At 40.0% G+C, this 14,155-nt stretch overlaps 1 long non-coding RNA gene across 1 annotated transcript; it reads left to right on the top strand.

Annotated features, from left to right (window-relative positions):
* Positions 1-2,145: 2,145 nt before the first annotated feature.
* LOC140292933 (uncharacterized) lies at positions 2,146-2,895 on the top strand. Its single transcript, XR_011912624.1, has 3 exons — positions 2,146-2,209; positions 2,277-2,339; positions 2,468-2,895. It is a non-coding gene; the product is annotated as an uncharacterized lncRNA (long non-coding RNA).
* The last annotated feature ends 11,260 nt before the right edge of the window (positions 2,896-14,155 follow it).

The following is a 14,155-nucleotide window of genomic DNA, read 5'->3' as shown; positions in this document are numbered from 1 at the left end:
ACGAATGTGAAGAAGCAATTGGATTTTTGCGATCCAGATGTGGATTTTGATAAACCGCGACAGAGCACTGAGGTACACGCATTGTTCCACAGTCCATCTTTTATCAAAGTGCTTCTTTCTTTTTTTTTTTAGAATGAAATTTATCTCCTCCTGCTAACAGGCTAGTACCAGGGGTCAAAGTGGCTGTGGCCAAAATGGGACACTTGATCGCAGCTACCTTGAAACAAACACAGGTACTCAGTGATGTATGTAGTGTGCTTGCTTTAATTCACTTGTGTGGTGCTTTGATGCTGCCCTGTGATGGACTGGCGACCCGTCCAGGGTGTACCTGGCCTCTTGCCCAATGACAGCTGGGATAGGCTCCAGGCCCCCCTCGACCCTGAGTTGTATTAAGCGGGTATGGAAAATGGATGGATGGTGATATGATTCTTTTGACTTGCCTGCAGTTTTCCAAAGCATAACATAGAATTTGCTGAACTCTAGTTTTGACTCTCTGTTAAACTAAATTTTATCTTTGTTTTTCCTTAACCCCTAAATACCAGATACCCCCCACTCCATGCTGAAAGGGATGAAGGGTTATCAGTTGACTGCAAGTGATTTAGACTTCATTAAAAAGATGAAAGAGGAGCAACTTATTAAAAAACTTGAGGTAATTTTAACTTTTTTTTGTGACATTGTCACCGCTAATTTGACTGTATTCTGATGCAGTAGGATGATGGTCCTCAGGGAGACTTGAAAGAGGTGCAGATACTGCTGAAAAATGAAAGGATGGCCCTGGAGCTTGTGCACACATCCAGAGAGATGGCACAGGCTGAGCTCAACAAGGTAAGTCTCTATGAATTACAATGAACATAGGTTTTGCAGGAGATGATGACTAAACTTCAAAGACTAATGAACAACTGTTTGGCAGAGGTTACATAGATGTATTTGGAGGCTTCATCCCTTAGACTGCAAATGATTGCAGTAAACAGCCAAGCCAAAAATGTTCTCCCAAGTGGGAAAAGTAGACAACCCAAAGCAGATTATCTAAAAGATTGTTCACCTCTACATGTTAGTTGCCATGGTAGAAGTGGTGATGTCCAGCTGAGGCAATGGATGGTCTAACTGGTAGCTGCCTTGAACGCATGGATTCCCACTTAAATTTGATGGGTAATCACCTTGTCATTTGTCACAACTGCCCACCAAGTTATCAGTGCCAACCCCTCATCAGCTAGATATAGGCTGGCAGCCTACTAAAACTGTTTGTAGCCTTTCCTGATTGCTCAATTGCTCAATTACATTAAAAGCTTTCTTCGACAATGCCAGTTTCTCAGCAACTCAGCATTTTACAGCTTTTTATCCAAATGCACCTTCCCTCTTCCCCTGTAGTTCCTCTGGTGAGCAACATTATATTCTCGCATCATAAATCATCGTAAATCATTTGACTGATTCTGTTCCAGCACTTTCACAAGCATTTTTGATTGCCTCTAATAACATTATTTTCAAAAAGTTTCTTCCCTGATTTGCAGTCTGTTGCTCTCTGGTAGGAAAATGTACATCCAGGTCAGTTAGGCCCAAGGGACCAAACACAAACATGGAGTGGGAGAAATTTAGTGAATTTTATTTTGAAATGGGAATCTTTTGAGGTGTCTCTCGTTGATTTCAAAGCCATGTCTACTGCTGAGCAGTTTTTATCTTTCTGTATTTTAAGCCGTTTGCGATATCTCGCAAAAGTCCAGCCTTTCCAGTATTTTTTCCCCCATGTCCCCTAGGGGGCTCCGTAGTTTGCAAACTAAATGTAACAACAACCAAAAAATAGACCCTGTTCTGTCATTTTTCTTGTAAGCTCCCCTCCTGTGAAGAGCTCACGGAGTGGCTGAAAGTGGTGCTCAAAAGGACATCTCCACTGATGGAGTTCACAGATATGAATGTGAAGTCTCTTCTGGCCATGGTGACGATGGAAAACGTCAAGAGTGCAATGGATGAGAAGAAGAAAGAGATCACCCAGATTAAGAAGATCCTGGCAAGAAAGTAAAAACTTGTGGTTGACTAAAGTTGTGCCGGCAGCGCATTTTTATTTTATTTCAAATGTTTTCAATACTGTGTAGTGTAGCTCATGAATGCTGTTTGATCACTGGTTCAAACATTGCTCATCTATGTTCATGTGTCAAGGAGGAAGGAAGAGGCTGAAGAGAAGGGGAAGCTTGAACAACAAATTGCCATTGAGAAGGTTAGAGAAATTGCAACTTCGACATTTTGTTATGCTGTTTACTTGCTGATCATGTTTTGTTTTTCAGATGAAGATCCAGGGGCTGATGAACCAGTTGGTTGACCTCAAATATGAGCTATCAAAACAAGATGTGAGGATCTGAATTTGAATAATGTTCCGTGCATTTTCTCCACCTAAGAAATGTGATGATTTAGTAGGAAATAATCTGCCTTGCGTAACCAAAAGGCTTTTGAGGGTTTCTTTTCTATGCTTTCACAGGAGACTTATAAATCCCTTGCAGTGCAAATGAACACTCAAAAAGTACTACAGGATCATCTGAAGCAACTACAAGTGACTAAAAGTAAAGTAAAACATGAAAGAAGCAAAAAGAATATCACCTTGCCGGAAAATTTGAGCGACACAACAGTCAAAGAGAAGTCAGCAAGACGGAAACAGGCAGACCATCGGATCAGCGTGACGGATGATCACCCAGAAAAGAGCTCAAGCGAACCTCTAACCAAATTAACAGAAGACGTAAAAAAGGATTCAGGAGCAGCATCGCAGAAGCCGACGAGGCCGGTAAAAGCAGCGAGAAGGAAACAGAGAGTTGAGGAGCAAGAATTGCGGTCAAAGGAGTCTGTACCAGCTGCGGGAGGGAGACAAAAGTCTGCTGGAACTGCTCAGACAACCGCTTCAGAGGCAAAAAATCCAAGGAAGGTGAATGCTGCAAAAGATCATGCCACATCACAGCAAGTAGTTGCAAAAAATCAAAGGAAGGTGAATGCTGCAAAAGATCATGCCACATCACAGCAAGTAGTTGCAAAAAATCAAAGGAAGGTGAATGCTGCAAAAGATCATTCCACATCACAGCAAGTAGTTGCCTCACGGAGCAGAAAGAAATCAGCTGTAGCTGCAGACGATGCGCGTGAAGAAGCATCAAATACTGCTCTGAGACGATCCAAGAGGATAGCAAACAAGAGATGAACTTATTTGACAGTTTAGCAGCTCCAGTGGCATAGCATGGCACAACTTCAATTTGCATTGAAATGTCTTAAAAGTTGAATGGATTTCCTATTTCAGGTGTTGATTCCCAGGAGAATTGACCCTTGAAAATTTGATAATGTCCTGGATTTTATTGAAGCTTCACTGTGAGGTTGGCATTTTGTTTCTTAGTCAAATTTTATTAATCCATACATTTTCATTTGCATACCAAAAATAGTTTCATTTATAGTACCAGTGAAAGTTTGGCGACGCCTACTTAGGAGAATAAGAGGGTGTGTCCAAACTTTTGACTGGATCTTTTCTATTTTATTCACTGTTTTTGCTTATTTTTGTTATGGAAAAATAAAGTGAACTTTTCTTATCTAAGTATTTGTGGAGGATGCTTTAAATCACATTCTGCTTATGTGCACAAAAACACCTTGTTCTCACACAACACATCCATATATGCGTTGGACACGACATCTTCACATTTGAATCCAAAGGAACTGGTCTAAAAAAATGTTTCAGGGGGTCACCTGTAAATTACTGTAAAATCTTGAAAGACAAAATGGATGTTTATCATAAGTAAAGTAGTTAGGCATGTACATAGGAAAGCTTTAATTGTCAACACATGGCCAATGCCTTATTTGAATTTTTTTCTCCCCCTCAGTAGGGGAGACTGGGATAAGATGAGCCATTTCGGATATTTAGGATCACTACATCAAGGCAATCATAGTTTTGTTTCCAACTAATATATCTGCAAATATTTCAGGAAGTTGTGCATCCCTTCAAACAAACAGTGTAAACACTACTGTTTCGATAATATAGCATGTCCAAAAAAAAGGCGTCTCATGGCTCAACTTACCCCGGAGCTACCATTTTGACTTTATTAGTCCCCACAGCTAAAATGGTGCACTTTTATGCTAGGTTCATCACCTGTTGTAGCTCATAGATACCACAATTAATGTATAAAACAAATTCAGAATGATCTATTTTGGTCTAAACACAATTCTCATGAAACTTGTGATAGACTAAATTCACTTTCATAAGTGAAAAATGTTTTGTTTTTAAAAAAAAAAATGTCTAACCACTTTACCCATGTAGTTCTTACCTTCACAGACTCCATAATGCCTTCCTCCTAAATATTTGATCACATAATCAATGTTTTTTTATCGTTTCCTAGCAACAAGGGGTGGCTCAACTTACCCCAGTGTCCCCTAATAGTTTGATTAATTGACTAAAGGAAAACTAAATGTCTTCAGCCCAGTCAGAAGATTTCTTTGGGGGATTCTCAACAAATTGACAGTCATTACATCTGGGGCGAAGATGCATACATCCTCTGGATAAACTGTAAATAGTCTTGACAGATATGTTTTACCCATGTCGGCATACTGATAAAGGTCGTATTGAAGCAGATTTAACACGGAACTTTTCAGATAAAATTCTGCTGGCATGGCGACACCGACGTGTGGTGACCTCCAGCCAAATTTGGCTGGTTTGGCTAATCTCAATCACCACTAGCATTGTTCAACATTAGCTTCCTGATGCTAGCAATTCCAGAACTCATGTTTCTCTTGTCATGTTTTTTTTTGTATTTGCAATGGTCATTCAAGGTTTACCTAATGTTTTGGCGACCTCCAATATCATCAAACATGTAAACAAACCTGACTTTATTTTACATACCTTGTATTCATTCTAATTCTTGGGTTAGCCGCGTTTACTGTGCATGGCAACAGTAGTTTCTGCCTGTGCAAACTTGACATTATGAGGGGAGGGGGTGTTCTATTTCTTGGAGTACATTACATGCCGCATCCACTTGCACTTGGGCAGTAATATAGGCTACTTCTTTGGTCCTTTAGTATCATTTTGTAATATACAGGATGGTATGATAGAAGCCTTGCAGCATCTCAAATAGATGACTTAAGATCCTAAAGGTGCACTGCTGATAACCTTATTGTGGTAAGATGGTTCAATGTACTGCAAAGGAATTGTAAACAACCTTGTTGCAGCAGAGAGCAATGTTCTGTTTAACATGTGATCACCATTGGTAAAGGGTGTATCAATAATATATTAATATTTTAAAAAAGCAGGTGAAAATAATTTAATTTATTAAATTAAATAATTAATAATTTAATAAGCTAGACCTGCAAAATTGATCAGTGGTGATCAGGCATGATCTAGGTTAGGATTCTGTCCGACGTGTTCCTTGTATACTCTGACATCATGCTAATGTGGGGAACGTCAGCATTTCCAATTCACCAGCCTTATAACCTCAGGGTATTTGGGGAACTGACAATTAAAAGTTAGTTCATATTATATTTTATACGACTCTATTGTTTTCTAGGAGATTGTTTTAAATATGTCTGAGATTGAAGGTTCATTGTTTGTGGGTGATAATTTGTCCATCCATTTTCTCTATCTGCTTAATCCAATTTAGTAGGGGGGGCTGGAGCCTATCCCAGCTGTCATTGGGCGAGAGGCAGGGTACACCATGGACAGGTCACCAACTGACTTTAATGAAGTGGCCACAAACTCAGCAGCTTAGATGGGATGTGAGGATATTCTTAAAAATAATTAATAAAAAATCTGTGTACACAAAGTTGGATTGTATTTCTTTTCTCTGATGCAGAGTCATTGTTTTCAATCTATTGATTCATTTTCAGAGTGAAAGCATTGTCCATGTCAGTTACCAGGGGACTCAGGACACATACGCAGGGTCCTATGGGTACCAAGAGGGTTTATTATTTAAACACAGTACACAGAGCACAGCAAGGCAGGGCGATCTCCAAGCAGTTCAAAGAAAAGGCTATGAAAAACCTAAGCGCTCTCCTCAGTAACTAAGTGGAGGAGGAGCGCAGCTATGAAATTTACAAAACAAATCTCTCGAAATTGGGAGGAAAATAGAAAAGCTATAAACACTAAACAAAACAAAGACAAGCTCTCAAAATGAGGCAGAATAAAACAAAAGACGTACTCTTAACAAAACAGAAGCTCTGTGAACTTTAACGATAAACTTAAAACTCTCCTTTAATGGAGGCGACTATGAAAAGTTACAACAAAAATCCCTCCTTGAAAACGAAGGAAAAACAAGGCTGTGAAACTTACCGTTTAGAATAAATAAACTAAGGCTAAGGATAAGAATAAATTACAACACAAGACAGCACTGCAGGAGGAACGCTCACTGCAGGCTTGTGGAACTGTGGATCAAGGCTTGAGACAAATGGCTGGTAATGATTCTCATGGGGAGAGACAACATACTGACACAAGACAAGGGAAACGCAGACTATTTGAACACATGAGGGACCAAGGGGAACAGGTGGAAACACTTGGGAATCAGGGAAGACAATGAGACGCTTGACACGGGAGGAAGGGCAAGATACCTGAAACAAGAGGAGAAGGTCAGTGATTTTTCAAAATAAACCAGGAAATGACGAGACAAGACATGGAACAGAACATAAACCGTGACAGTCCATCCGTCATCAATATCTGCTTTACTCTGGGTAGGATTGTTGGAGGCCATAACTATCCTAGCTGTCATAGAGCAAGTGGCAGGTTAGCCCCTGGACAGGTCTAAGACAGTTGAAGCATGAATGGAATTCATTTTAAATCAGCTACATTGGTGTGATTTAAACAGTTGGAGACTGTTCAAACAGATGTAAGAATTTGGCAATATTTCTTTGTATCATAATTAGACTGACTGTTTCTGTAAGTTCTTCACAGACTGAGAGATGGTTGAAACTGTCGAGTTGTACCACAGCTTTTTGTCTCCCACCACAGCTGCCTGTTCTCCACCTTCTGTCTAAGAGGAACTATAAATGCTAAACAAGCATTTTGTGATGCCAAAGGTTTCCGTACCAACCGTCAGTAGAAGATGATTTTGACAGAATTTGTTGCCATAAAATTGAAAAACAACCCTGTCTCTATTTTTCGTTTCCCACTTTTGCAGTCTTAGGCCAACAGGCTGCCAGTAAGTTTGAAACATGGAAACTTCTAGTTGAAAGAATTGCTGTCATGAGAAAAAAATGTGCTTCATCTTTTGCCAAAAAAAAGTGTTGAATAACTAAAGTTGGCGCTCTAATAAGCAGAATCATTAGAGCAGACTTGAGTTTTTATGCTGAATTAAGTGTTGTTAGTGCAAGGGTCTCAAACATGAGTCTATGTGATAAACTGAAGAAAATTAGATGTTTCATTTGTGGTTGAAGATTAAGTTTCTTTGAGATTTTTACAGCTTGATTCCAGTTCCCTATGCAGCCAATGGGAATGTTTTGATTATGAGTCCTTATCCCTTGAACCAGAACCAATTTTGGACTTCTTTTTGTCCTTTCATTAAACTTTAATCTATAGAAAATGTGTCAGTCAAATTCTGGTGCATCTATTTAATTTCCCTTTCCATTTTCCTTGATAGCCATGGCAGTGTGACCTCGCCTATGTTAGGGCAACTGCTCATCAAATATAATGGCACTGGAGTAAAAACACCCAACATTCACTGTCGGTGAATCTGGGGAGGTGGAAAAAAAAAGGCGCCGACCTTTTAAATGTTTCGAGGCATCTTCTCAGTTTACACATTGAATTTGAACTAATAGACTTCCATCATTTGCCAGGATTTTCTTCACATAACAGTCGCAGTCCTTGCAACTATAGTAACGTCTCTTTTAACATTGAAAGTTCTGTTAAATCTTTTCCAACTTGGACCTTGATCCTTGACTTTTCGTGCAATCTGAGAGGCTTGTTTACAGCCTGGCTATAATCCTCAGTACCTGACAAGAGATTTCCCCTTTTTCTCCTCTCAGCTAAACACGTATAACTTGCGCAGTTCCAAGAAGAGATTTTTGTCCAGTGGTCAAACACGATGACCCAGCCAAGACCAAAGTAATATGAGCGCAGGGTGGGTATGATGGATCCATATCCTTCTATTAAATTTAATAGTGTAATATTAATAAAATCAGCTTTCCTTTCCGTCAAACTCAACATGGACAATACGTTTTATTTGGAAAATGGGTTTTTATTTATTTATTTTTCAATGTCCTAGATTATTTGTGTGAGATTATTTCTCTGTGGTTCTGTGTTTCTCCAAGTTTCGTTGCTTGAGTTTGCCAACGCTGGAGCCCTGAGCTGCTTTTTAGAAAGGAACGTTACCTCAAATACATCAATTTCAGGAAATTAGATCTTGTTTACAGACAGAGTCTAAGCAGACAGCTGGGATCCTGGCCCAAGGAATTGTGGGTGATACGAATTCCTCAAGTCTTTCGCCTTTTGTGCTCAATGAACTTCCCTCGGATTTGGTCGCTTAGGAAATAACCTCTATACTTTTTCTTGTTGCAAAATACATTTTACAGAAGTGTGAGGAGGATTTTTTTTTCCGAAGAGATTACAAAAACCTAAGTGCAGTTGTGATTTATGATTATAATGAAATGCTTGTGCTATAATTTGCACAAGTTAGGCAAATTTTTGGAGTATACTTAAATTGTAACGATTTGTCTTTTGCATGACAACAGTTATGCTGGCTGCCACAAGAGGGCAATGTTACAGATACTAACTGTACTGCAGCTACAAAAGATCCTGAGGCCCTTAATTTTTTATGTTTTGTAATATCTTCTATATTTCAGGTTAAATGAACCAAGAGAATCTGGGATAATGCTTCATGCTAGGGTCCGAGCCACATGACATAGTAACAGTGAGAAAAAAAATTGACTTTTTAACACCTTTGAATTGGACTACCTATTTCTATATTACTTATTACCTCGCCATTCTGTGAGAAGGCAAATGCTACAACATCTATTTGATGCTTTGAAGACTTTATTGGCTCATTAATTCTTGACAACTGTAACCACTAAAACCTTCAACTAAAATGCCACAAAATTCTTACGGTATTATTTCTTACAAGGATATTGATTGTTCTTACAGAATAATTATTCTCTTTGGGGTACATAGTTGCTCTTGAGGTAATGTCTTTATACTGTCGGTCAGTTTTATTTGACACTTTATCAGAAGCAAAGAACGAGTGATGAATAATCCATCCACGGCTGACATCTGTTAAATCACTAGTGAGAGGGTTAAAGAGTGTCGTCCAGCCAAAGTCCGTATATGGTGTGATAAAGTTCTTCAGTTTCAGGCTCTGCGTGCTGTCCTTAACCATCTACCCTTCCCTGTTATGCTTCTGTTTTGCTTGGACTCTGATGCACGACGGTATACAGACTCCAGCCAAAGAAAACCCTGTAAAAATAAATTGCGAGAATGAGGGCTGAGACCTGAGGAGATGAGGCCTGTGACACATGTATGAGCAGCCCGTGCCAAGTCTGGCGAGGCAGAAACACATTGCTGCATTCAAAGCTCAGTGTGGAGGCGAAGTGTGAATCCTGCTACCTCCGCCTTGTGCCAGTTGCACTGAAATTCCAAACCGACAGAGCACTTCACAAGAGTATGTATCTCTTTCATGCGGTTTCTGACGTGCCAAATAAGACCACGGGCCTGAAAAAACTTGGTTTAATCATTTATACAAATGGTTTTGGGCTATATTTTCAATTTTAAATACTGTACAACTATGTCAAAAGAGCACTTGGGAAAGTGGGAAACTGTAACTATCATATAGAGTTTGTGCTTTAAGTAAACTGATGTGCAAAAGGCTAAGCACTAATTCAGATGGCATGCTCCAATGCGTAAAATCCATGAGGAATGTAAAAGAATAGAAGGAAGGGTGTGAAAAAAAAAATGGGGGGAAAAACGGCAGACAGTAACTTCCTGCCAGCAGAAGGGTTGCTGTCCTGACCTCTAAACAGAAGACAAAAGATCAACTTTGCTGTGTTATTACCACACGGTATTAAGAAATCATTTATCACAGATGTGCAGCATCAGATTGAGTGAAGCAGAAAACAGAAAAAGGAAGAACTGGAAGGCTCAAAGTAAAAGAGAAGAAATATGGAGGCCTGAATACATAGTATTCTTGTGTACCCTGCTTCTCTTTGGAGGATATGTTATTTTCATCCTGAGAAAGGCTTACCCACATATAACATACAGGGTACCAGTAGGAGCAAAAGTGACAAGATGTCTAACATTCTTTGTTTGAGGGCCTTCCATATCATCTACAACAGTTCGTCCCCTAAGTCTTCTGACAAAGTCAAAATTGTTCAAGATATTTTTGATATTTCACCAGATCCCTGTTATTTTCTAGTACAGCATATTAATATAATTTCCTATTCGTCCTTTGTGAAAGTATAATGATATCTCTCTCTCTCCCTTTTTCAGCATAAATGTTTCTGAATACATGTGTCACAGTCTAATTAAAATTTAACACAGAAACCAGGGAAAACTGAAACAAAAGGACTTGTTTCTGGGTTTAAAGGTTACACTTTGGGGGTTTTTTAGCCTTTGCTTTGACTGGTCGTTGGTTAAGTTTAGGCACCTAAACGACCCGGTTAGGCAGAGACAATAGATGCCTTGGTTAGGGTTAAAAAAAGCTGTTGATGTTTCATTCAAAAACAACTGAAGCAAAATAATTATTTTCATGCACACAATAAACAAGCAAAAGTAGAGTTCTGAATATAAGATTGCATTTCTGCCAACAGAACCTACAGCATGTGATACACTGGATGTTTAAAATACCATATGAAAGTGTTTTCAACCCTCTGGAAGGGTTCTTGAGGTTAAGTGCAAATATTTGCATCCTTTGGTTGCTTACAGTTACGTTCTCCAGGGTCTAGGGGATGGAACATTTGGTACACTTTGGATCCTGCTGCAGTAAACCTCCACCTTGGCCTCATTTGCAGTCTACACAGTCTCTCTGCCTGTGTCTGGCCCGGCCAGTGAAAAAAACTCTCCTGGCAACTGAAGAATGTCCATCAAAGCTGGACAAATAACGTCCAGACAGAACTACGCTATCGAGGAGGCCAGACATCTGTGGAGACCAACAGTAGCATTATTTGTCTTTCCTATTCTGGTCTGGCTTAGATCATATTGATATTCTGTCGCTGTTTTGACTAGCCCACATTTTATCCAAACTAATCTACTCTTCAGGTCTTGGGAATGGCACATGCTCTTCTCAGATCCTGGGAATGGATCAGTATGATGTGGGGTAGATCAAGATTAAGTATAAATATGAAAGCACTTAGCTGTAATTCCTACAGATGGACAACCCAAACTCAAACAAACTTCGGTAAAATGTTGATAAAAACAGAAGGCAATGATTTGCACATCTCAAAAAAACTAATTTTATTCACCATATAAAATAGAAAACATTAAATGCTGAAATTGAGACATTTTAGCCTCTCATGAAAAATATTCAAAAATCAACACTTAACAACAACATGGAACTGAGGAGACCAGTTGCCGGGCCTTTAAGAGAAGAATGGTGTCCTGGTCTTGTCTGATATAGGATTCTTGTTGCTCAACAGTCCTGGTTTTTCTTTGTCATATGGTGCGTCATGATTCACCAACTGTTTTCAAATGGCGAAAGGTCAGGAATGCAGGCATGCCAGTCCAGACTCTTCTACTATGAAGCTGTGACGTTGTAAGAGAAACACTGTGCAGTCTTGGATTGACCTGACTAAAAAGGCAAGAATTCCCCAAAAACGATGTTGTGCGTCGCTCTAAAATTCCCTGATGGTGACTTTCCAGGTTTGCAATTTGCCAGGTCCATAGACACTAATGCACCCCCATATCATCAGAAATGCTGGCTTTTGAACAGAGCGTTGATACCAAGCTGAATGATCCCTCTCGTCTTTAGTGTGGAGGACACTGTTCATAATTTTTCAAAAAACTGTTTAAAATTTTTATTTGTCTGACCACAGAACAGTTTTTCAATTTACCTCAGTCCATCTTAAATAAACATTTGGCTCAAAGAAGATGGTCCTCGATCGTGTTCACAAATGGATTGTTCCTTGCATGGAAGAACTTTAACCTGCATTTGTGAATGGCACAGTAAACTGAGTGTCCTTGAGCCCATGTAGTGCTTTGCAGAACAGAAACAGTTTAATGCAGTGCTGCCTGAAGGCCCAAAGATCACAGGGACCCAATACTGATTTTTGGCCTTGTCCCATGTGCACAAAAATAGCTTAAGATCCTCTGAATCTTTGGATGAAACACTATATCAAGTATTCACTCATCTGCCTTTACACATATAACCTTAAGTGACATCCCATTCTCAATCCATAGGGTTTCATATGAGATCGGCCCACCCTTCTGGGCAAGCTTTCCACAAGGTTTAGGAGTGTGTTTCTGGGAATTTTTGACCATTCTTCCAGAAGCACATTTGTGAGGTCAGATGCTGATGTTGGATGAGAAGGCCTGGCTCACAGCCTCCACTCTAATTCATCCCAAAGGTGTTCTATCTGGTTGAGGTCAGGACTCTGTGCAGGCCAGTCAAGTTCTTCCACACCAAACTCGCTCATCCATGTCTTTATGGACCTTGCTTTGTGCACTGGTGCGCAGTGATGTTGGAAGAGGAAGGGACCATCCCCAAACTGTTTCCACAAAGTTGGGAGCATGAAATTGTCCATAATCTGTTCGTATGCTGAAGCATTCAGAGTTCCTTTCACTGGAACTAAGGGGCCAAGCTCAGCTCCTAAAAAACAACCCCACATGACAATCCCCCCTCCACCAAACTTAAAACTTGACACCAAGCAGTCAGATAAGAACCGTTCCTCTGGCAACCGCCAAACCCAGACGGATCCATCAGATTGCCAGATGGAAAAGCATGATTCGTCACTCCAGAGAACGCTTCTCCACTGCTCTAGAGTCTAGTGGCGGCGTGCTTTACACCACTGCATCCAACGGGTTGCATTATACTTGGTGATGTATGGCTTGGATGCAGCTGCTCAGCCATGGAAACCCATTCTATGAAGCTCTCTACGCACTGTTCTTGAGCTAATCTGAAGGCCACATGAAGTTTGGAGGTCTCTATTGATGGACTCTGCAGAAAGTTGGCGATCTCTGCGCACTATGCACCTCAGCATCGGCTGACCCCACACGTCATTTTACGTGGCCTACCACTTAGTGGCTGAGCTGCTGTCATTCCCAATCGCTTCCACTGTCTTATGATACCACTGACAGTTGACTGGAATATTTAGTAGGAAGGAAATTTCCCAACTGGACTTGTTGCACAGTTACCACTTTTTTAGAAGTGTCAGAATGAACTGAAGATGTGGAGTCTGTGGAAGTCATTTTGATCGTTTATATAGAGGAAACGTAAATATCATGATAACGTTCACTGTTCACTTTAAATTTCAGCATCGCTTGCTGCACAGTCGGAAGATATTTAGATCTCGAGTGATCTAAATATCTTCCGACTTTCACCAAACTGTTCTCGTGAGTAGATAAACATATTTCATGCCAGAAATAAGGTCTAGGTTTAAAAATACCGAAGTTCCCCTTTAATTCTCTTGGGGGTGTTCAGACTTTTGTATGATGCTCCACTTTTTTCCACTATAATATTGCACAAAAGGTCAGTTAATCTTCTGCTTGCTTCACCATAAACAGCAGTAAAATTATATAGGAGTTGCGCTTGCCACTAGCTGCCTAAAAGTAGAAGAGTCAGAAAAGCAGTTTATATAATATAATCCAAAATGTAAAACTGACGACTAGAGACATCTCTCAATTGGCAACTTCTTTGGAAGCCACCAAAACAGTCATCAATGCTCAGACATCAATGCCGCAGCCTGTGCAGCTAAAGAAGGCCTACACCAGTTTACTCTACTCCACGGAGCAATGCCGTGAATTATTCACTGTCTGATTCAGCTGATTCTGTTGGTTCTGGCTGACTTTAGCTTTTGGATGCACAAACATAAATACAGATCCATGAACTCAAGAGTCGTGACTGTAAAGAAACACAGTACATCTATGATTAATGTTACATCTTGTAGAGTGGAGTGGTGGATTTGGAATGTATGATGTTCTGCATCCCATCTGGGTGCGAGCTTTTAAACCTGTAATTGAGGAAATCTGGGATTGCCAGTCTTGTTTCCAATGCTTGCAAATTCGGTGTCCTGTTGAGAC

Source organism: Leuresthes tenuis, unplaced genomic scaffold, assembly GCF_036924035.1.
Source record: "Leuresthes tenuis unplaced genomic scaffold, fLeuTen1.0.hap1 SCAF_1, whole genome shotgun sequence".
Classification (NCBI taxonomy): Eukaryota; Metazoa; Chordata; class Actinopteri; order Atheriniformes; family Atherinopsidae; genus Leuresthes; species Leuresthes tenuis.
Note: the sequence above shows the minus strand (reverse complement) of the source record. Positions and strands in the feature narration are given on the sequence as shown.